The following is a 23,996-nucleotide window of genomic DNA, read 5'->3' on the forward strand; positions in this document are numbered from 1 at the left end:
ATTAAATTATTCATATTGCGAACATCGAGTGTTGTTGATAATGGTCGCGTAGTGGATGCAAAACCATGTAATAATACTCTTAGGTAGCTATTGCCCTGAATTTAAGGGGAACAAGTGCGCGATATTGTTAATAATGAATGAATTTATGAGCGAATAGCAAGCATAACCTTTATACTGTAGCCGACGAGGATAATAGCGGATACATTATCCATAATTTATAAAGGTTTATTGTTAACAATTTAACAGCAATTCATTTACTAAGTTGCTCATAATAACGGGGTACTGTCTTATTACTGGTCAACTAATATACTTTTACAGAATAGACTTTAGTTATGTCGTTATCAAATCGATGAGATTACTATTTTTTGTTATGTTTCAATATTATATTTCGTTTAAAATATTTATAATTTCATTTTTTAAGATTTCATGTAGGTATTTCTTTGTCTTAAGATGACTTTAGATATTTGACAACCACATCTTGTCAATACAAATAAATCCTTTATTTATGTGTTCATGAACAAGTAACAATAAATGTTTATAATTAACAGGTTTTCTCCTACAGAGCTTATCAAGTATTTACTAAAATATGGCGGCTTGCAGAAAAAAAGTTTCTTTTGATATGTATGATCGAATACTGAACACTCCATCAAATACAAAACATATGCATTTCTGTACTGATTTTGAAATATCTATAGTTATTAATACTTTTAAAGACAGAGGGTGGAAGCAAGTTAAATTGGTTGCAGACTTAACGATAATCAGTTGATCAACCATTTTCCAAATCATTACGAACTAGTAAAGATAAACTCGTAAATTTTAAAAGTTATTGCAAAGAACTAGAGAAGGACTCCAAGACTCTTTCGGATAAAAATAAAATCAAATTCTTAAATGGTCAGATTGTTACTCGCTACTTATATCTTGATATAATACCTTTAACATTCGTCCTACCTACAGAGTATAGCATGTTTGTCGAAGAATATCGTAAATCTCCACAAACTACATGGATATTAAAACCTTGTGGAAAATCACAGGGTTCAAGTATTTTTCTAATTAATAAATTGTCAAAACTGAAAAAATGGTTCCGTGAATCAAAGAATTTTTAAAGGATCGTCTAACTAGCAAAGGTATATACGTAATATACATAGAAAACCCGCTTCTGATCGGCGGAAAAAAATTCGATTTGAGGATTTACGTCCTTGTTACATCTTTTCGACCTTTAAAGGCTTATATGTTTCGCAAAGGATTTTGTCGATTTTGCGCAATGAAATATGGTGCTACTGGATCTGAGCTCCACAATATGAACGTTCACCTAACAAATGTTAGTGTGCAAAAACATGGAGTGGATTATAACTGTAAACATGGAGGAAAATTGAGTATACATAACTTAATACTATATTTAGAAGGTACCAGAGGTCGAGAAGTTACTAAAGGCCTATTTGAAGAAATACAGTGGCTGATAGTACATTCATTAAAGGCAGTAGCACCTGTAATGTCAAATAATCGTCATTGCTTTGAATGTTATGGCTATGATATAATTCTAGATGATAAATTAAAACCTTGGCTAATCGAGGTTAATGCGTCCCCTTCGATGACTGCTAGTACAATTAAAGACCTATCGTACTCCCTACCGAAGGCATTCGGGACGCTTGATTTTGAGGTACTTATTGACTAAGATTTTACATATTACTTAACTTTCTCTGTGAAAAATCCCTAGATTAAAGACAATCTAGAAATCAGAAAGTTAAGTATTATAATAATCATTTCAAATAATAATACTGCAATATAAACAGTTTATATAATTTACTTATAGATAATAATAATTAAAAAAAAAAAAGAATAAGCTTGTATAATTTATTTATTAAGTAATAAAAACAAGCCGCAAATAAAAATAATCGTTATTTGTAACGATGATATTTATTGAAACGGAATTTATATCCTCTTTCTCCATTAGTTCTTCGTCGATCAATAGCTCAAAGTCCCCTAGTGCATCAGCATCAGGAATCTTGTTCCACCTTGCATCAGGTATACCATCGGGAGGTACAACTACTGATACGATATTATCAATTAACTTATATTTTAGTATCCTATCATTGTGAGTCGTTGACTGTAATGATGGTGAAGCATTTACTTCTACAAGCCACGGTTTTAATCCATTATCAATAATTATATCATACCCGTAGCATTCAAAACAATGACGATCGTTAGCCATTACTGGGGCGACAGCTTTCAAAGAATGAACAATTAACCATTGCATTTCTGCAAATAATTTTTCTGTTACATTACGCCCACGGGTCCCTTCCAAGTACAACCGAAAATTTTGAATACTCATCTTTCCCCCATGTAAACTATTATAATCCCCGCCATGTTTCTGTACACTCACATTTGTCAAATGCACGTACATGTTATCCAATTCAGTCACGCTGGTATCATACTTCACCGTACAAAATCTACAAAACCCGTGTTGAAATAAATAGGCTTTCAAAGGTCGGAATGATGTTACTAAGACATATAGCCTCAGATCAAATTTCTTGCCGCCGATCAAGAGCGGGTTGTCAATGTAACGCGATATTACATAACTTTCTTTACTGCTGAATTGAGGGTGAAATGGGGTTTTCGCTTCCCTAGACCACTTCTTCAGTTTAGAAAGTTTATTTATTAAGAAAATTCCCGCTCCCTGAGATTTTCCACACGGCTTCATTATCCAAGTGCTCTGTGGAGATTTTCTATACTCTTCAACGAACATATTATAATCGGCAGGCAAAACGTAAGTAATTGGTATAAAATCTAGATGTAGATATCGAGGAGCTACCTGGCCATTAGGTAGTGATACTTCGGTTTTTTCAGCCAAAGCATTGCCTTCCCGTTCCAGTTCCTTTCTGTACCTTTTGATGTTTTTCACCAATAAATCTTTTCGGACAACTCGTAATGGTTGGGAAAGTGATTTATCATTTGATTATCGTTCATTCTATATCCGCTTTCGATACTGAAAATAGATCGACAATTTTGCGTGAAGGACCAGTAGAAATTCCATTCATCATCTGGGCCTACTTGGATCCAACCTCTACGTTCAAAATTGCTCATAATTACTGATTTTTCTAAGTCAGTACAATATGTTACTCTAATTTTTGCCATGTTTACCGACGACGATCGTCCGTGAATAACTGGAGATATTTTCCTATTTTCTTGTGACATATCTATATAAATAATTTTAAGACATGACAAATAATACATATGTATATATATATATACTATTGATGAAATAAAAATAAAAGTGACAGTTTACAGTGACATTTTGGTATTCTGAAATTGACACATTATTACTTTTATACAAAACATAGTTTACTGTTTAAGAATGAAATAGTTCCTACCTATGTATTACTTATATATAGAATAAGTATTCCTAAAATTATATACTTTTTTATTTTTAAAATACTTAATCGTATTTCAACATCGAATCCGATTTTAAAAATTTGTTCATAGTTCAGAAGACATATTTGATAATATAAATATTCATAGTACTAGATATTAACGCTTTGTTCTCTGTTTTAAAATTGAAGTCTGTTTTTTATGAAACAATATGTAACAGTATAAATCCATATTACGAGTATAATTATTTTTTTATGTTAACACTGATGGGTTACGAAAGTTTACGTAGTTTCACTTATCAATATCATTACATAGTATAAAACTAAGTCGCTGTCGCTGTCTGTCCCTATGTATGCTTAAATCTTTAAAACTACACAACGGATTTTGAGAGTGATCAAGAGGTAGGTTTAGATCTATAATACATGTAGGTACACCCGTGCGAAGCTGGGGTGGGAAGCTAGTGTTTTATAAAGTCTAGTAATGTAATTTTCATTGCACACAAAATCTTACTTATGGCGAGTCAGTACAAAAATAACAAACTAAGATGTTAGAGTACCGTACGATACGGTAATATTTGTATTTTCAACATAAATTTTCTTTTACAAGTTACCTAAAAAAGCGACTTCCTTTGTTCACATCCGAGATAGGTACAAAAGACAATATTTGCACCTGTAAGGTAAAAATTCAAACAACGTGGCAAAACAAAATACACTTCCAATATCCAATTCTTACAAAGGAAGTTTCTGGGAAGCAATATTTTTTACCTGTGTGAGGAAAGTATTGAATATACTTCGTGTATTGAAAAGCAAATTACACAAATAAATCTTGATTGATGGTCATGCGATGAAAAGGATTTTCCCTTCGACGGAGTAAGGTAAAAAAGAATAAAACCCATTGTGTCTTCAGTTTACCATCCAATTTTAGTGAGGACGACTTCAATCCCCTCAGGAAATCTTGTTCAATATTTTCTACTTCTTTCGTTTGTTTGTATTATTTTATCTAAACTGCGCTATGATCATCTCCGGTCCTATACTGACGATATGTCTCTTCAATAATATAAACAGGAAATTCGGTGTATTATTTCTATATTGTTTTTCTTCCTTCCGTTCTATCAATATTTCTGCATAACATAATAATTCAAGAGTCTTATAAACACCTCATTACATTTTAATGTAACAAGATAGGTGTGTTGTTTATGTATACATATATATATACTGTACTATCTATGATGCTGAATAAATGATTATTATTATTATTATTTACACACAATGTTATCTTACTTGGATAATATTTATTATATATTTTATTTATTATTAGATATTTTATATGCCTTTTATACTACATTAATCCTCTTTAACTAAATTTTCATACCCGTAACAGTGTGTCTTGTTCATAGCTAGCAGAGGTCACTACCATATATTTGTACGTTATTATCATTTCATTTATACCTAAATGTTCAATGATGTCAATGGAGGACTCTATTGACTACAAGAAGCGACGATTTAAAGCCCCTGCATCCATTAACTCTCTGCCCTGCAATACATTTAAGGTCGTCGTTTCATGCAGTGGAGGGTCGCCCGACACATCTAATCTTCTGTACATAACAGCATTAACATAACATCCAACGGTTAGAAACTGCTTACACATTTGTAAGTATACATCAAAATAATATTAAAATATAAAATAATGTACATGATAATAATGAATAATTAATTTAAGTAAATATTATTATTATAAATTAAACGAAGACAAAATATCAGTCTTGGGTAGTTATATATGTGTACCTATCAGCATTACATAGTATAAAATAAAGTCGCTGTCGCTGTCTAGCCCTATATATACTTAAATCTATAAAACTACTCAACTGATTTTGAAGCAGATTTTTTAATAGATAGAGTGATTCAGAGGAAGGTTTATATATATAATACATTTACACCCGGGCGAAGCCGGAGTGAATAGCTAGTAATTTTATAAAATCATACCAACACAGGTGAAGTTCCTGAAATCTTTTAAAAAAGTTCTGTTCATTTTTCAACTCTCAGGTAGGCTTTACATTTCATTCATTACGAGAACGAGATAGCAAGGCATAATCCAAGTCCTTGACCCAGCGAAATAATAAATATATTTCCATCTTTTTTCACGACCCGAGTGATGTAAAATTTGTTGCAAATTGGGGTACTGTCTAATGGATCGTGGAAACAGTAGATCCCTCATGATTGCGAGGCAGCAAATGGAGTGATTTTGATTTGCTTGTCAGGAGTCAGCACTTTTATACCTATATGAGAATAATCAGTTTAGACAGACGATCAGTGCCGACAATCGAGGAATTTCGTTACTCATGCCTTGTTTATTCAGTATATTTCTTTGGGTATCAGCATAGTAACCTATTACAGTTCTTAGGTTCTCTTTTAAGTTTCTAGTTAATATATAATATGTACATCCACATTATATATGTAGAGTAATGAAATATAGGTTTAATAAATTTAAGTGACAATCGTGCTTATTTTGAACTAGTAAATTATCTTTTATGTTATACCTATTACTTATTTACTAGTTATGTTTCGTCTATTTACTGGATTAGAAATAAGTTTATAAGATAAAAAATAATTTGATGAATATTTTTAATTTTTTTTATATATATATATATACCTACTAATAGGTTTTACCAATAATTAATTCTTAAGCTTACAGGTAAATATTTATATAATCAAGTAAGTATATGCATATATGTCTCGTAATTAATGAAATTGCTGGCAATAATTACGTGAAGTTTCCTAATTCTAAGTAAATAATTTCTTTAATAAATGAAGTGGAATATTAAATTTACATTTCCACTGAGCTCGCTAAAAATAATACCGTGGTTCTCATTTAAGGAATACGAAATGTAAATCTAGGCTTCGTACCCCACTGAACAATTCGATTATTGAGAATACAACATAAGCAATTTTTACGCGATCGCAAAGGCACGATTTATAGAATATTTCCAGAGATCTTTTCGATTCGTATCTTTTATTATAAACCTTTAATTATTATATTTAGCCTAATGTATAAAAAACTAAACTGGGGCAGTTTAGTTTTTTATGCATTAACTTTAAAAATATAACCACCGTGTGTTTAAGTAATAGTAAGTAGAATAATATGAACGTTGTTCTATTATTTCAATATAAGAAAAGTGTATATTAAGAATAATGACCAGTGCCATTAAACATAATAACTTTTTAAACGCGGATAAAACTTTTAAACTTGTATCGGATAACAATAAAGAACTGTAATGTATTGCAGAACTGCTTTTATTTAAATATTAAATACCTCCAACATGAAAAGGAGAACAAAAATTTATAAACCTTATACCAAACCACCTGGCTCGCATGTTAGTAGTAAAATTCTAAATTATCTTATGTGAAGATATCGTAGGAATTAAATGACCTGTAATTTTTTTTAATATCGATTTTTGTAGATTACAATTATATGATATAATATCATATTGTCAAAATGAGTATAATTCTTCTTTGTAACAATGAGATAAAACCGCTGATAAAACAGTCATAAAAGATTTAGGGTACTCTAGATTCTTACTTCCCATATTTCTATGTGTAGTAAAAATATTATGATTACGAGCGGTTATTTTCAAATCTCTGATATGGGAGTAATGTCGTTATAAACAGTTTAGTTGACAGTAAAAATTTCTCAGTCTCTTTACTGTGACTTTAAATTTTATTGGACCTATCAAAAATTTATAAATACTTTAAAAGAAAATTACGATTAAAAATAGTCTAATTTTAGTTTAGTGTTTGATGACTGGGTTTTATAGCTGTAACTATTTACATATTTTATAGGAATACAGGAACGTTATTAAAATTATTTACTTTTAGTATAATTAGTTTATTTAGTATTAGCAGTATTATTTTATTTAGTAGTTAGTGTTTAAAATTTCTATCAACACACACTTGATAATTAATCCTGAATGACATATACTCTTATTTTACCCGAATATCCTGTTAATGAATATTACTGTGACACTTTTTACACATGGTTTATTAATATAATCGCATTTATATGTCATTATAGGGAGGATTTTTTACTATAAAGACACAAATACGAGCAGTCAGTTACATATGTGAATAAACTAATTGCGTTATACAAGCTAGTTTTAATGAATATGAATGTATTGAAACTTTTCTATGTACATTTTTAGCCCAATTTGTATGTTAGAGAATTAGAGTTGATAATATTGAGCAAGCATTGCTAAACTCACTTCTGGGCACATGAAGATAAGTGAAACTGTGTGTCGCCCCTTTATGAACACTACTTTTATAAAGAATAAAGATTTGACTGTTTGTTTGAATTCAAATCTCAAATTTTCTATTAGAATCCTACATTATTCTTAATGTACATAGGAAATAGATTCTTTTCAAAAATCGATAATATTATACAACCTATAAAAAATGCGCTGCGGAAATTATTTACCACAGAGCACACTGATTTAGGTACTACAGTTTCTTTCATAAAGGACATCTATATCAGACGGATTTTGTGTGTGTGTGTTAATTTATAATGTTTTTACCCGTGCGAGGCCGGGCCAGGCCGCTAGTGGGTATATCATAAAAAGCATTACAAAATATTGTTGCCTCCGGTACCTGCCATTTATATTATTTCTTCTTATAGTAAAAATGGAATAGTATAGAATGAAAGCTATATCATGTTGCAATAAAAATGTGCTTCCGAAATATCTACAATATTTTCAAAGTAACAAATGCTGATGTTATTTAATATAAAACATTATTCCACGGTATTGAAAGCAAACTACGAGTTTTTGAACAAATAGATTTCCCTAGCGATACATTTTTCATACATTTTTTCCAAAAAGAATTTTGTTATACATTTTAGTGCCTATTTTACAGGCGATAGTTTCTCGTCTCTGATACTTATATTTTAAAACTATTTTACAACTTCTTTTTTACCTAGATACGCTTTATTCCTTTTTTATCTTCGAAGTTTATTTAAAAAAATTGTTGCCCTAAATATATATTTATTTTATTTATATAAAAAGATTAATTTCTTTTATATTTTTACATTTTATTTTTTTTATTTGTAATTTTACTCCTGGCTTACTATCTTTTAAACAAATCGTGTGAGAAAGGACGCTAGCTAGCTAGCTAGGTTGTCAAGGAGGAAAGTATGTTAAACTAAGAATAACTATAATATATGCTTACATATAATACCTTATACAAAGTATTACTTATTATTATAGTCTCTAACCACTTCTTACTTAGGACATCATCACTGACGACTGTGTAACAGAAACTTATAGGAATATATAGTTGTACTACTCTGAGAGATAATGTAAATAAATAATAAATCCTTTATATTTATCAGGCATACTCGTCCAATTCTCAGGTGCACTGGTTCTCGTACTGAATCAAACGTGTCGCGCTGTACCCCTGCACATTCATTTGTTTCCCATCCCAACCTCCCACCCTGTCTAGTCGCTGCAAATCCGAATCCATCATTGCCTCCATATATCTCTGAAACAGTTGGAAGCAATCAGTCCAGAACATAGGACTCGCATTAGGGAGTTGATAAACTAGCAAAGCTATCCTTTAATTTTAGCTTTGTAGAAACCTACTACGTGACTAATTAAGAGGGGTTGATATCGAATTGAGCCATGTCTGTATGTTGAATGTTTTTTACTCACCTTTTTTATGTAATTATGTTATCGAAAATAAAAAAAATCTGTCTCTTTGATTGTGCCTTAAATACAGACTATTGTGATGTGTAGTACAGATAGTAGCACAGATAACAGAATTGGTAGTTGTAAACATTTCTTAACATTGAATGTTTAATTTGTTTCATTCCAATTAATTCATAATAGAAGTTTGAGGGTTTAATAAACCCATTGTTATTCCTAAAACGTGAAGAGATCTACTTGTTACAGTTTTTATTATTTTAAAATTTTACGATTGTATATTTTTTGTCACATCTCTTTTCTTTGTATTTTATATTATTAAACCGATATCGCTTTCATATCAATCACAATATTTTCCATAACCTCAGAAACTCACGCCTCAGGTATATTCGATACACACACACGAATTCGCGGGCATAGGTGGTTAGGAATAAACTAAAACAAGGCATCGTTTAGTGTACTACGGAAATCATAATAAAAAGACGTTTAATTAATAACATTTAATATTTCAGGCCATTTTTACTCAATAATTTAGTCTTTTGTTAAATGTATTTAATGACATCACATTTATTCAATTACCCGGTTAACAATTTAGCATGGAGGCCGATGTTTGGCACAAACACTGGCAACACTGTAAACGCAATTTCAATTAGCGCTCGATACAACGGAAATAGCCTCCTATTTTTGTTTGTAGAATATTTTGCTATGAAATAGATAACTTCTTAATTGGCAAGGCAACGACGTCTGTTAAATTCCGTGATTTCTGTACATTATTTATCCTACCAAATTAGCTGAATGTTGAGTCTATAAAAAGATTTTATTATATAATATTATATTTTTATATATTGAAAGATACCTACTGTTTAACTTTTCGAGAGTCTAAATAATCGTTACTCTTATATAATTATCGCCCCGGAGATCTAACCGTTTAGCACACTGTCTTACTTTCGTTAACACATATTCGATTCTTGCGCGTTACAAAATTTGTACTCATGTAAATGATTGTTTGGGATAATCTGGGTATTTTTGATTTATTAAAAAAACGTATTATATCTATCAATAATGGTTGTTTACAACTCATAATATAAACTGGATTACTTTTATTATAATTATTGATCATAGTAACAATATAAATACCTACGTTTTCTTAACAGCTTCTTTTTACCTACAAGCTCTATATCTACGTATAATACAGTTATTTTCACCAAGGGACAGGGGTTGGAATAGGAAGGCACTATTTTAATCTCATGTGACCTCGCGTATATATGAAAGATAATTTTTCAACTGACTTCCGAAAGGGTTGTCTATTCGAGTTCATTTTTTTTGTCGATGTCGATTTTAATACCTATGTTACTCGACGGCAGTCAAAACTGAATAGATATTGACGATAATTTTTGTAATCAATAAGATTTATCCACTATTGTGTTGGTTCCATATAATTTTGACATAATTAAAAATCGATGTCTTAACAAAATTTTAAATTAGTTATAAAGATAATTTCTTTTTATAGATTTTTGTCCCTAAATTTTGTAACCCTCTTGGTATTTACTAAGCCTAAATTTTATTATGATTAAATTGCATAATATACATAGTACTTCTCCAAGACGTAATGTAATTAAAATAATGAATAAATCTAAATATTTCCCAATGATAACTTAGTTCTATAATCAGAAATAATAACAATATATTCAACGTTAGTAACGTAAAAACTTGATCCTTAAACATTTATGGAAACACGCGGAAGTGCAATAAAAATAAAATTTAATACCATCCGGGCCGGATTTTATGTTTGTTAGTTGGAAATTTTCATGGTACACTGTCTAAGCGGGGAACACCACGGAATAGAATTACGTTGAGCAGTCAACTGGAAGGAAGCGAAATACAAAGACATGGTTATTAACATCCCTTCTATATAGAATTATCTAATAATTTTAACTTACGATTAAAGCAATTTTGTTACAAAACTAGGTATGCCCGCGGTTTCACCCACATGAAATTTCTAACCTATATGTTATGTAGTGCTATATATATATGTATATATATTATAATATAATATAGCAACCATACAGACACGTCATCGCATTTAGAATATTAACATGGATTATTTTATACAATGTAAATTGTATAGAAAATAACAGAAAGTACTACTGAAAAATTGTAACCATACCTAAGAGATATCAACAATGTTTAGGGCTATATTGAATATAGAGATTGAACTTTAATATGGACTATATATGACTCATAGCATAAGACACTAGTCTTTATTTATCCACAGAATAAAAAGAAAGCACTATAAATTGCAAAGTGGCAATATCAATTTTTAACTAGTACATATATAAATTTATATTTTCTATATCTACATCTTACAACTACAAACCATCTAAACAGCCTAGTGCCTGATCTTGAAATCTTTGTGGAATCGTGAATCATGAATCCTTCATGTTTTTTCAACACTGAATAGGGTCGCTCTACACCATTTGTCTCAGTGAAACATATGCTCGGATTGTGAAGCGTAACTCTTATTTTCGAAGTTATTACTAAATACCAGGAACAAACAGCTCCGGATGGAATTTACAGATGGTGAAATGGGGAAATATATTTACTTGCTTTAACATAATAAGAGCCTATGACAAATATAAATTATGTCATAATGTAATATCAGCAACTTTTCTATGCATATAATTAAAGCATAAAGTGTTCTGCTTGCAATGTAAAGAAAACGAAATACAGGAGGGTACTCGCTATACATAGTGGCAATTACACTAAAACAATAATAACCCTTGAAAGCCCTAAGGGGAGGCTGAGGCTATTCTATTCAATTATTAATCAGAATAAAATAGAAACACAGATGAAACTGTACTACTTTCACTAAGAAACAAAGTGTAAAACTGACAATGAATTATAAACTCTTCATAATTTTACAATTGGATCGTTTTAAAGAATTTCTTCAATACTTTTTTTGGAAAGTTTAAGTAATTATTGACTGTCGATAATAATTCTGTTAATATACTTCCAAAACAAAGTGGATAACTGCAAATAATAAAAACAAGCTGATTATTAAAGAAGTAAAAGCTGAATTAGATAGTGACATTGAATGAAGTGATAATTGATGAAAAAGTCGTTATATGATACATAAATGACCGTAGGGAAATATTGATGATACGCAGTTTTGAGTTAAGAGATTGACCTAAACCTAAATCAAACGCAGGACTTATTTTACTGAAGAAAGTAAAGGCGACTTTTTTTTTTTTTTTTTTTTTTTTTTAGTTTTTGCCTCAGCTAGTAAAGTAGTAAGTATTAAATATTTAAACTAACCGTGTCCCAGAATTACCATTGCAGATTCTGTATACTTCTTTCCAGTAACATTTTTAATATTAACGTGGAAATATATTTCGTATAATATGAAGTATCTACTGTGAAAGACAAAATATTTCCAAAGAACATGCTAGGTCGACTTCCATAGACACCCTGCATAAAATTATTTTCTGATGAATTAATAGAGGTAGAGTGTAAAAAGTTGTCTTCGTAGCTACATCAGTTTCACCTATTTCAGCCGCCCATGAGATCCTATACGCTAGATTGGCAATGCACGGTATCACGCGTGTCACATAATAACGTGATGTCCGTATTGCCGTTCATACATGTATAAAGACGATGCTTACACTTACCAGCTAATTTGCACTTGAAATTATATAAATAACACCACAAAGTTATTAAGCAGGTTGAGCCTAGTTTATTTTTATCCACTGGATCCTCCTAATTTATATATAGAGAATTAAATATCTATATTAAAAATTTAAATATTTAATATTCTATACGTTGGTTTAAAAAAAAACATAATCAAAAAATATATTATTATTATCAGCTAGTAATATAGGCTTTATTCCACGCGAGCAGCACAAGACTCTTATGATCATCTACAGGAGTGTAACATGATATTGGGTATAATCATAACATTGCTATTCTCAATATTTATGACGTTCCAGCCCTGTGGTAACGAAACCGAAGCGACCAGTAAAATTGCATTTGGTGCTATGGGCACGTGCGGTTTGACTTACAACTCGACTGCAGCTCGGTTACGACTATTCGAATAGTTGTTGCATATTACGATAGATTAATGGCCTGCCTTAACTCGTTTTATAATACGTATTCGAATATTTATTTGCAATTAATTACAACAAGAGGTTATTTCCAGCGTATTAAAAATTTACTAGTGTTCGCTCATTGGTGCAACCACAATTCATTTAAATTTGAAAAAAAAAAGGCTCTATTGCCAAAGACAATATATGTATGTGTGTAAAATGCGTGGTAATATGTGTAGTATATTTTTACTAATGTATTTTTTTTTTATATTAGTAGTCCTCTATATAAACTTAAATTGTGGCAAATGTGAAGGTCCTCGTTTCGAGTAATTGCCGTGAAGAGGGCTACAGAGTTTTTGTACCCATATCCCACATATAACTTTTTTTTTATTTGCTTGGAGCCCCTCCTCTGACCCGTTCCCTAAAAACTCCAAGATGTCCCTTGTCCAACGCCACATGCCAGAATCACATTATCGGTGCTGTCACCGCGATCCCGATGGCTTATCTATCACCTATAATTTTAAACATTTAGAAGCGACAAACCAAAGTAATTTTAATTCATAAATACAGCATAAATTCATAAATACAAATAAACCCGTTTTCTCTCAAAAATAGCGTTTTGTTTCGCTTCATCTAGCGGCACGTAGGTAGCGCACAAGTTACATAGTTATAGGTCTCGTTCAATATTCCTAGTATATGTACCTACATGTAATTCGTAGGCACGTGATGCTGTCTTCAATTGAGTGCAATTTCCGGCAATTCCACCATTCTCGTTCACCACGGGAATTACGAAATATGTAAGGCATTTTAGATAGGCACGTCTACTTTTAAACTTTTGGCATTGCAATTTGGAGCGTCTTCGTTTGCAAAGTTAAAAGCTGAAAGTAATTTATTTGCTTTACCTACTTATTTATTTGACATTTGCTAAAACATCTTAGTTATTACATTCGAATCACTTTGGTATATAGCAATTCGTGTTTTATGTAATAATGTTTGTCCCAATTATTATACTATTTAATTCAGGATACTGCATCAATCTTTATATATATACCTACACAAAACTTATACTCGCAACTTTGTTCATGTAACATGAGAACATACTTACCTACTAACTATACCTACCCCGCAAAGTCGATCAATAAATATAGATATATTAATCTAATAAAACCAATTTAAGATGAAATAATTTAAGAATTTGTAAAGTGAATGAAATAAATAAATATATAAAGTACATATATAGTACAGGATGACTAAAATTAGTCCTCAGTTTCTCTACCTCTGACTTACCTACATATTTCAGCCCCCAAGCAGATGGTATATATTTGTAATTACATAAGTTCCAAATGTTTCATATCATAGAATTTAAGAAATATTCAGATCACGCGTATCCATATTGGTTTTCAATTGGGTAGCTTAAAATATGGAATTTTACTTATACTTTTTTCAATTTTACGGCTTCTAATCCAAAAGATTCCGAAGTAATTGTATAGGTTGTATACGACTTCAGGAGTTTACGAGGATTATAAATATTGAAGTGTGTTCTGTGGAAACATATTTTCACACATTTGGAGAATTTGTGTATTCATTCATATCCATACTGCGAACTTATCTAACAAAGTTGATTACCAATTAGTAGTGTGAAAACCTAATTATAATTCAATATCTATTATTATATATATATTGGATTTGCTGTACTGCCCCATAAGTAGGGTAGGTAATGAAGTAGATAGAGTCTATAAATAATAACTAGCTCATTAGTTAAACGCCAAGAAAATTCATAGAAGAAAGGTAGCCTTATTTGCATACTAAATTCAAATTATAAAAAAGTACTTTAATAAGATTCGTACATTTAAGAGAATGCAAATTTATTTTGTTAAATCATTTTATATTTCTAATGTATTTTATATCATTTCTAGAATAATATAAGTAAAGAAAATCTTTATAAAAAAAATGTAAGTACATATATTGGGAGAATAGATAAATAGGTGCAAAAGAAAAACTTCTATTCCAATTTTTCTATTTTTCGGAATGGAAACACCTTGAAATATACCTCCCTTTATTTTCCGATGTGTCTACTCATACATTACAAAACAGTTGTCAAATTTCTGGTGAACTAAATCAAGTATTTTCTTTACTTTGCTAACTTTATTCCCAGTAGAGTAAAACAAAAATTGCCAAGAATACCTAATGAAGAGATTCAGAACAAATATAATCAATGGACTAAGAAACGAGTTGGAAAAATCTTGAATTTAAAATTCTCTTTTCTTCTTTCAGTTTGTTTCTGCGGAATTCCGAAATGTGATTGATAACGTAAGTGAGGCGGCGGTTCGTGGATTTTTCAATCGAACTTGAAACGAATTCTAAGCTCCCAGCAAGAAATGTGACATTAAAATATTCACAACGACAGTGAAGTGTAATCTATCGAATACGAAATACCCTGTTTTTTATTACATTTATAATCTGAGTTGGTCTTTTTTTTACAGAAATTACAAAATGTGCCTATGCACTCGTTAATGGCGTTTAATTGTTTTACTCGTATATCTACCTTTGATATTCTTGTACTTCAGAACCATCGTGAGGTTGTAAAACTGTATGTGTATGTTATTGTTTCCCCTTCATATCAGAATTGCCTCGAGTAGATTTTCTTTTAAGCGTAAATTTCGGGAATATTATCTGAATTTGTAACTTTTCATCTGAGTATCCGCTTTCTATCTTTATTTTTTATTTTTACTAAAATTTGTTGTTTGTACTGCAATTTCATTGTAAGATTATTAGGTAGGTATTTATATGTGGCATACGTATGTGTATTGTCTATTATATATTTTTTTTATACTTGCAGCTCCAACAATTATTGTCTACATGCACATGGTTGAAGTTATATAAATAAATAAATATATGTACCTATGCATGTTATAAAACCTATGTACTGAAAACTGCAGTTTCTAAAATTAAATAATTGTGCTAATTTGAAGCAAGCCTAGCTGAATATAGTACCCTCAAATTATGGTCTTATAAGGCAAGTTCCGTTAGATAAAACTTGTGCAACATTAATCGGTGCAAAGTTCAGCTGTTTAGCATATAAAATGGCCGGGTGGCGTTATTTTTCTGTGGCGCCATTAAAATGCAAATAAGTAGTATGCACAACCCTGAGCCACCTATATGATGTAGTTTGAAAAGACATTTGAGGCCATATTTACGGGTTATACCTATGTGTTATACAATGATAACAACCACAATGAAATGTAGGTATAAAAAAATATACTGGGTTAGAATGTAGAACAAGGCTTGTAAATCTATTAAGTATAAAGATTTAAATAATATAAATACTTAATTCCATTACCAAATATATGTAAAATCTAATTAAAAAATATGAGACTTATTTAATTCAAGTACTTTATTTAATAGGTAACATATAATTATATGTACATTGTATTTATTTTGTTACAGATAAATTTATCTACCTAATTTATTATTTTTACCTATGCGTCCGCCTGGCGCTATACCCTCATCTTTTTCCAAAAGTTCTTCATCAATAAGTAAATCGAAACTCCCCAAAGAATCTGGTGAGGGCAATTTATTCCAACGCACATCTGGCACACCGTCTGGGGGTAAAACAACTGACAAAATGTTATCTATTAGCTTATATTTCAATATCCTGTCATTAACTGTTGTCGATGTTAACGAGGGTGAGGCATTCACTTCTACTAACCAAGGCTTTAACTGGTTGTCAATAATAATGTCGTAGCCGTAACATTCAAAACAGTGCCGGTCGTTAGCCATTACAGAACCAACAGCCTTCAGTGAATGTACAATTAGCCATTGCATGGCCGCAAACAACTTTTCCGTAACCACCCTACCTCGACTACCCTCTAAGTAAAGTCGTAAATTTTGTACACTCATTTTTACCACCATGTATACTGTTATAATCCCCACCGTGTTTTTGTACACTGACATTTGTAAGGTGGACATACATGTTATCTAATTCCGTGACGCTTGTATCGTATTTCACTGTGCAAAACCTACAAAAGCCGAGTTGGAACAGATAAGCTTTCAGGGGTCGAAAAGAAGTTACCAACACGTAAAGTCTAAGATCAAACTTTTTCCTCCTATTAGCAAAGGATTGTCTATGTAACGAGAAATCACGTAGCTTTCCTTGCTTAACTGCGGATGGAAAGGAGTTTTAGCCTCGCGGGACCACTTTTTTAGCTTCGACAGCTTGTTTATAAGGAAAATGCCGGTACCTTGAGATTTTCCACAAGGTTTCATAATCCAAGTGCTCTGTGGCGATTTCCGGTATTCTTCAACAAACATATTATAGTCAGCTGGAAGAACGAATGTAATAGGAACGAAATCGAGATGGATATATCTTGTAACAACTTGTCCACCATGCAGAACTACTTCTGCCTTCTCAGCTAATGGACTTCCTTCTCTCTCGAGTTCTTTACGGTATCTCTTTATATTTTTCACAAGCAAATCTTTCCTCGAAAGTTCATAATGGTTCGGAAAGTGATTAATCATCTGATTGTCATTCATTCGATAACCACTCTCAACACTGAATAGATTTCTACAGGTTTTGCGTTGAAGCCCAATAGAAGTTCCATTCATCATCCGGCCCGACTTGATTCCAACCCCGTCTCTCAAAATTGCTCATCAAAACTGATTTCTCTAAATCCGTACAAAATTAACGCGACATTTTTCTAGGGCCGGCGCTGTAACTCTCCCGTACAAATTATTTGTTATCTTCTTTGCTTCTTGATTCATTATTAATCTTCGGATCTGATTATTTACGTGAAAAGTTCAATATATTGCCCAATTTTTTGTGGCACAGGTGCGTACTGTTGTCATGGTATTCAGCAAATATAACCCGCTATTGGTTGATATCCTATCTAGCCCATTTCGCTATGACTACGTGTAAACATTGCCAGTATTGATTTTTAACTTGTTTTACCAGTACCTATTAAGTATCAGCAATATTTTATCTATATTAAATTTACATTCAATGTAGCACAACAAGCATCTCTGTTCAGAGTCAATTTATTGAAAAATATTTTCTCGTATGTTATTTATAATATGCAAAAATCTTATTTTAAATTCAAATTTAAATAGTTTTTGAATATATATCCCTCAATGCAAATATCCTTAAAGTTGGTACCACGATGGGCTCTACTTATTTTTATTCAAATACAGTTATTTTTATATTTAATTATTTAATAGTTTAGTAACTTTCCAAAATATTATTTATAAAAATAAATAAATACAAAACAAATACGCAAATATGAATGGGATTACAAGCCAGCCAGGATAAGGATCAACCATTAAATATCATATTTACACGTGCGAAACACAAAATCTTGTTTTTATAAAAAAAATATTTGTCCAAACAATATAATGGCATAGTAGCAAATTGAATTGTATCTGTTTTATAATGCGCCGCCAGAAAAGTTTTATGAAATTAATAACTGAAAATTAAATTGAACTATTATGTATTAGGTATATCAACTACATATATCGTGTAACCATGGATATGATGGTATGTTGCATATTAGATGATTAATACATCACTTCAGTAATTAGGTACATATTTACCTGGCTCGTTAGTAGTTTATTTATTCTAAAATATTTATAAGATAGGCAACTACTATCTGAAAATATTTATTAACTTAGTTTTGCTTCTGAATAGATTAATTGATGAAACTATTTTGTTTAGCAATGAATAGAAATCATAAATAATAATCAATTTCAGAATAATTTTGTGTAGTTATTTTTAGTCTCTATATTTAGATATTAATGAATTCTGGGAATTCATGTTTTTGCGTATTTTGAATGGCAAACTAGGTGATGACTCACCTGATGGGGTAGTAAATGGGTAACCGTCGTCATAAATAGCACTACGGGCATCACGTTGTCAATTGTCAGCCTAGAAACCTCATGCATTGCCATTCAGAAGTACTAAAATTTTAGGCCTCTTATCCTGTTAATTTCACTGTGCCCTAAAACCTAAACACAAAGAAAGCAGGCTGTTTAGCGGCTGAAATAAATAGATGAGACGGGGAAGACGATTTTGCAATCTATCTCTGGTATAAGGCATAACAATATGCATAACTGATAAAATACAAATATATTAGCAGTTAATTTAATTACAAAGTTTGCAACACTATTATGAAGTTTATAATAGAGTAAAGTAAAGTAGTTACTATTTACGCAAATTGTATTCGCTAGCTAGCATTAAAAGTTTTCAGCTTTGTCATAATCTCTCTTCACCATGTTCCATTTCGTTTTGTCCCTAGACGCTCGTTCTGAGTCTTCAATGTTAAAGATCTGTAATGAAACAGTCACCTCTCATTCTCATATTCGTTATGATTGAATAAATTTTAATGTAATATTTTCTTTTTGTAAAAAATATATTTATGCAAAGTACTATTTCTTCAACTCCAATATACATTAACATAACATCCTAAGGTTGCCTGCATAGCCATCGATAATGCTGCTCATTGTTACCTCTTTCTTGCACAATATGTTTTTATCCAATTGTACATATTATTAGTTTAAGTATATTATTATTATTACCATTAATAAAATATATAATAAAGAAAAGATGATTTATATCTGTCTGTATCTATACATCATTGATGGTCACGCCAGAAGTAAATATATCTAATAGTGATATAAAATGTAATACAACAGATACAGACAAAAATTTTAGTTAGTAAGACATACTTATATGAGCTGTTCAGAAATATATAAAAATCTTTATTTAGTATGAGAGCACAAAGCCAGAATAAATCATAATCCAGGTGCGAAACTCAAAGGAATTACTTATTGTGTCATAAACAGGTCAATTAAGTTACTCATTAGCAGGGCTGCCCACAACACCTGCCCGTCATTAGAATATGTATTAAGCGTAGTTCGTACTAAAAGCTTGCGCCTAATACCGCGGATGGCCTCGCAGGTAAATAAATTTTTACCTCAAATACGGCAACCACGTAGGCTGCCCTTTGAAAAAAAAATCATAAAATAATGTTCTGGTGTTGAGGCGTGAAAATAGCAGCTATAAAGTTACTTCTTATGTACAATAAGTGCGAAAGTGTTGGAGGTATTTTCTACTTATTTACTGTTGCTCAGAACAAGTTTGTAAGTTTCTTTATTAGTTACTTAAATTTTCGTTTTATACGTATCTACACTTAATAAACAATGATGCAATAAGTAGGTATCATAATGAAGTATGCCCACCTATATAATACAACAATAACATACATCTTAATGTTGTTGTATTATATGGTTCAAAATTGTCGTTTGAATTATTATGTAACAGAAGCGATTTGTTATTGTATAGTGTATAACGATATAAGACCTTGATCCATAGTTGTAGTAATTAATTTTATGGTATTATGAATAATATTAATATTTACATGTGTTTAATAGCAACCCTACCGCCTACCACCCACGCTACCGACGCCTTCTGCAGGAAAATAATATTTCACATGAATTACTCACTGAGCGTATTACAAAAATGACGGAGACCTGATTTTATTTCTCGCCGAGATGTTTTTCTATAACGATTCAGAAAATGTTATTTTTTATTTTAACATATCTATTATTACCTATCTCTTATCCACATAGATGTAAAATAGAAATACATCCAGACACAAACCACGAACTTTGATATTTTCTATAATAAAATTATAATGCATGTAACAATTGAAGCTGTTGTCTCTGAAATAAGTTCCATATTATTTTTGAAGACTATCAATATCACCAAACTTACTACTTAAATAATATCTAATGTTTTTAATTAAATGACTATCTATCCACATATAATATGCATATTCAGTCATACCAAAAGGTTTGATTTCTGCATAAACTTTCTCTTAACTACTTAATAACTTTGCTTCTCTTACTTTGAGGACCATAAATTTCCAATTCACCGTTAATGTTTCTCGAAATTGCTATTAATTTAATAAAAATACGCATTTGCTATGATATTTACTGTATCTGAAAAAAAGAAAACGGGGACGCCAATAATAATGTACCGTGACGAAAAACAATAAAAGTATACGTAACAGGAAAAAACATTACATCAATAAGAATATGTGATTCTAAAAATATTTGTACAGAATTAATAGACCGCGTAACTATATTTTATAGGCTTCCTGTGGTTTTGTGTAGCCAAGTTTTGATTTAACAACGTACATATTATGAATACATGAACTGAAATATAACGGAACAGTCATGTAATAAAATTACGTTGGAAATATTATACAATAATAATAATAACCCCAGGACAATTTATACAGTGCCATCTAGTTCCAAACTCAGCAGGGCTAGACTTATGCGTACTAGGCAATTTTATAAATACAAAAATACTTTTTTATAAATACCTAATAATATACATATCTACATAGTAAACACCCAGACCAATACAACCAATCATACTCGTGAATACAAATGTTTGTGAGGAAATGGGCGGAATCGTAACTGCAACCAACGAAAGTAAAACGCTGTGCTAAACCGCTAGCCACCGAGGCCAAGTATATATATATATATATATATATATATATATACCGTATATACCGTACCATTTTTATTAAATAGGTTAACAAAGACTCTAATTCTTTTATTACAGTTATCTAAAATTTTAAATATTTTATTTGTATGATGTGTACAAGTTACGAAAGTAAAACCGAGTACTTTTTTCGAATCAAACCCGCGACCGTTAACATGCCTCCATCACTTGAAATTTAGATCTAGTATTCGATTCCCTGTCTTTTCTATGTTCCATATAAAACTTTAGTTCTGTGGTGTTACCGAAGCGTGGATTTATCGTTTTGTGTTCTAGGAAGAAGTTTTCTGGGTTGGTGCCAAGCTGCCAGCACCCTCCGACAACACACGCGATAACTTGTTTCACAACTCTTTTAAATTAAGCACTCAGCTGTGGAGAGACAACAGGTTACAAGAATATTTGAAACTTATACCACAAAATATTAAACAATGTTGCAAACTGTTTGTTTATTTTCTTTAATTATGTAATATAAAATATATTCTATCTATGTTTTTTGAAGTAGCAAACATTTCATACTTTTATTTTGATACTAAAATCTATTAGTCCTTCTCTTACTTACTTACGTACTTTTGTTTATGTATATGTATGTTTGTTGTAAAATTTTATGATACATACGTCTATAAATTTTGTGGGCTTACTATAGTAATTCAAATATTATTTTAATTTATATGTACAAAGGAAACAAGTCGTTACGGTAAAAATTGCTATTTTTCAAGATACTGTTATTATTATTCCATTGATACTAAAATATTATTGTCGCTAGTTTCACTTTATTTTATATGTAGGTTTTATAAATCATTGTCAAGTTCACTTAGATTTTAAAGTTACTTAAAATAAGGAAAGAATAATAAATAAATTTATATATTTATTAATTACGCACTTACTTTAATTAAATCAATTAAAGTAATATTTATTTTCGAAAGTGTAGAGATTTCCATATATACAAAACTTATACCCGTTACATAGAGTATCTTATCTTATATAGAAAACAAAATAATCGAATCTAAATCATTTGTAGTATATTTAGTATGAATATTTCGCTTAATCAATAATATTTAAAGTTAATGTAGCGATTTACTAGATACTAGAGACGAGAGAGAGTGTGTTGCTTAGAATGCTTTTATATCATAAATTCACGCTTTATCAAATAACATTAATTCTCATATTCATACATCTTACGGCTATCTGCTATATGAATGCGTGCAGTAAGCCCAACTATCACAATTCTACCTCATTTAACAGCACGAGCCACCGCACACCGTCTAAGAGAATTATGTTTCGTGCAATAACTATACGACAGCCAACTGCAAATGCATTTCATTTACATACCAGAATATTACTTTTTATATTTATGTTTAACTGTTTGCTTTTTTTATAATTTGAATGTTACAATTAATTACAAGGTTATTATCTGGTTTTTCATCATCATCATCATCATTTCAGTCCGGAAGACGTCCACTGTTGAACAAAAGTTCGCCCAAAAATCCTCCCTATGTGCCCTGCCCCTTCAGTTTCGCAATTCTTCGGGTTATGTCGGTAACTCATGTTCTTCTGAGGATCTCCTCATTTCTGATACGATTACGCAGAGCTCCAAGCCCTCTGAGTGACTTTGAGCTTTTTTCTGAGACCCAAAGTTAGCGGCCACGTCTCTGTACTGTACTTTCGATCTCGATTTTACTGTACGTATATTATATATTACACAGAAGAATTAGTACTCCTTCGATTATTTATATATTTTTTGTAACTAATGGCAAACTTCGTCTATTGATATGGACAGCACCTTAATATGTCGTTACATAATACCCATGATACTCATAAGTTGTCATTTCTGAGTAGGTACTACAATGTCGAATTTAATTTGCAGTAGAGAGAGGGGATTTTTAATACCAGGTCCGATTTTTATGGTTATGTTTTAGTGTACAAATATCTAATTAATCAATATGTTACGCAATTTACTTTTAAGTCTACCTAGGTATAAAATTGAATTCATCAGTTTTGTATTTTTATACCGTTCCCAAATGTTAAAACAATATTAGCTATCGTTATATTAAAGTACAGTTTAATTACAGTGAAAGCATATGTACATACACAGAACGCTCGACCTTAACTATTATTACAGAAATTCCAAACCGCGGTTTGCGAATATGCGTAGGTTGAGACCTTACTTGAGACATAGTATTATCTTATCTGTGGTTGAGAAAGCATTTATATGTAGTATCTACCTCCCCTTAAAACTTCTTTACTTATTTCTCTATAAATAATTCTGATATACCTATTTATTACCAAAATAATAATCTATAAA

The 23,996-nt window shown here is 30.9% G+C and overlaps 3 pseudogenes; 1 reads left to right on the top strand and 2 right to left on the bottom strand.

The window, feature by feature from the left end:
* Nucleotides 1–661: 661 nt before the first annotated feature.
* On the top strand, nucleotides 662–1,672 carry LOC131842627 (polyglutamylase complex subunit TTLL1-like; annotated as a pseudogene).
* Nucleotides 1,673–1,895: 223 nt separating this feature from the next.
* Nucleotides 1,896–3,283, bottom strand: LOC131842586 (polyglutamylase complex subunit TTLL1-like; annotated as a pseudogene).
* Nucleotides 3,284–16,587: 13,304 nt separating this feature from the next.
* LOC131842605 (polyglutamylase complex subunit TTLL1-like) lies at nucleotides 16,588–17,895 on the bottom strand (annotated as a pseudogene).
* Nucleotides 17,896–23,996: the final 6,101 nt, after the last annotated feature.

Source organism: Achroia grisella, unplaced genomic scaffold (assembly GCF_030625045.1).
Source record: "Achroia grisella isolate CSIRO2021 unplaced genomic scaffold, CSIRO_AGI_Agris_v1 utg241, whole genome shotgun sequence".
Classification (NCBI taxonomy): domain Eukaryota; kingdom Metazoa; phylum Arthropoda; class Insecta; order Lepidoptera; family Pyralidae; genus Achroia; species Achroia grisella.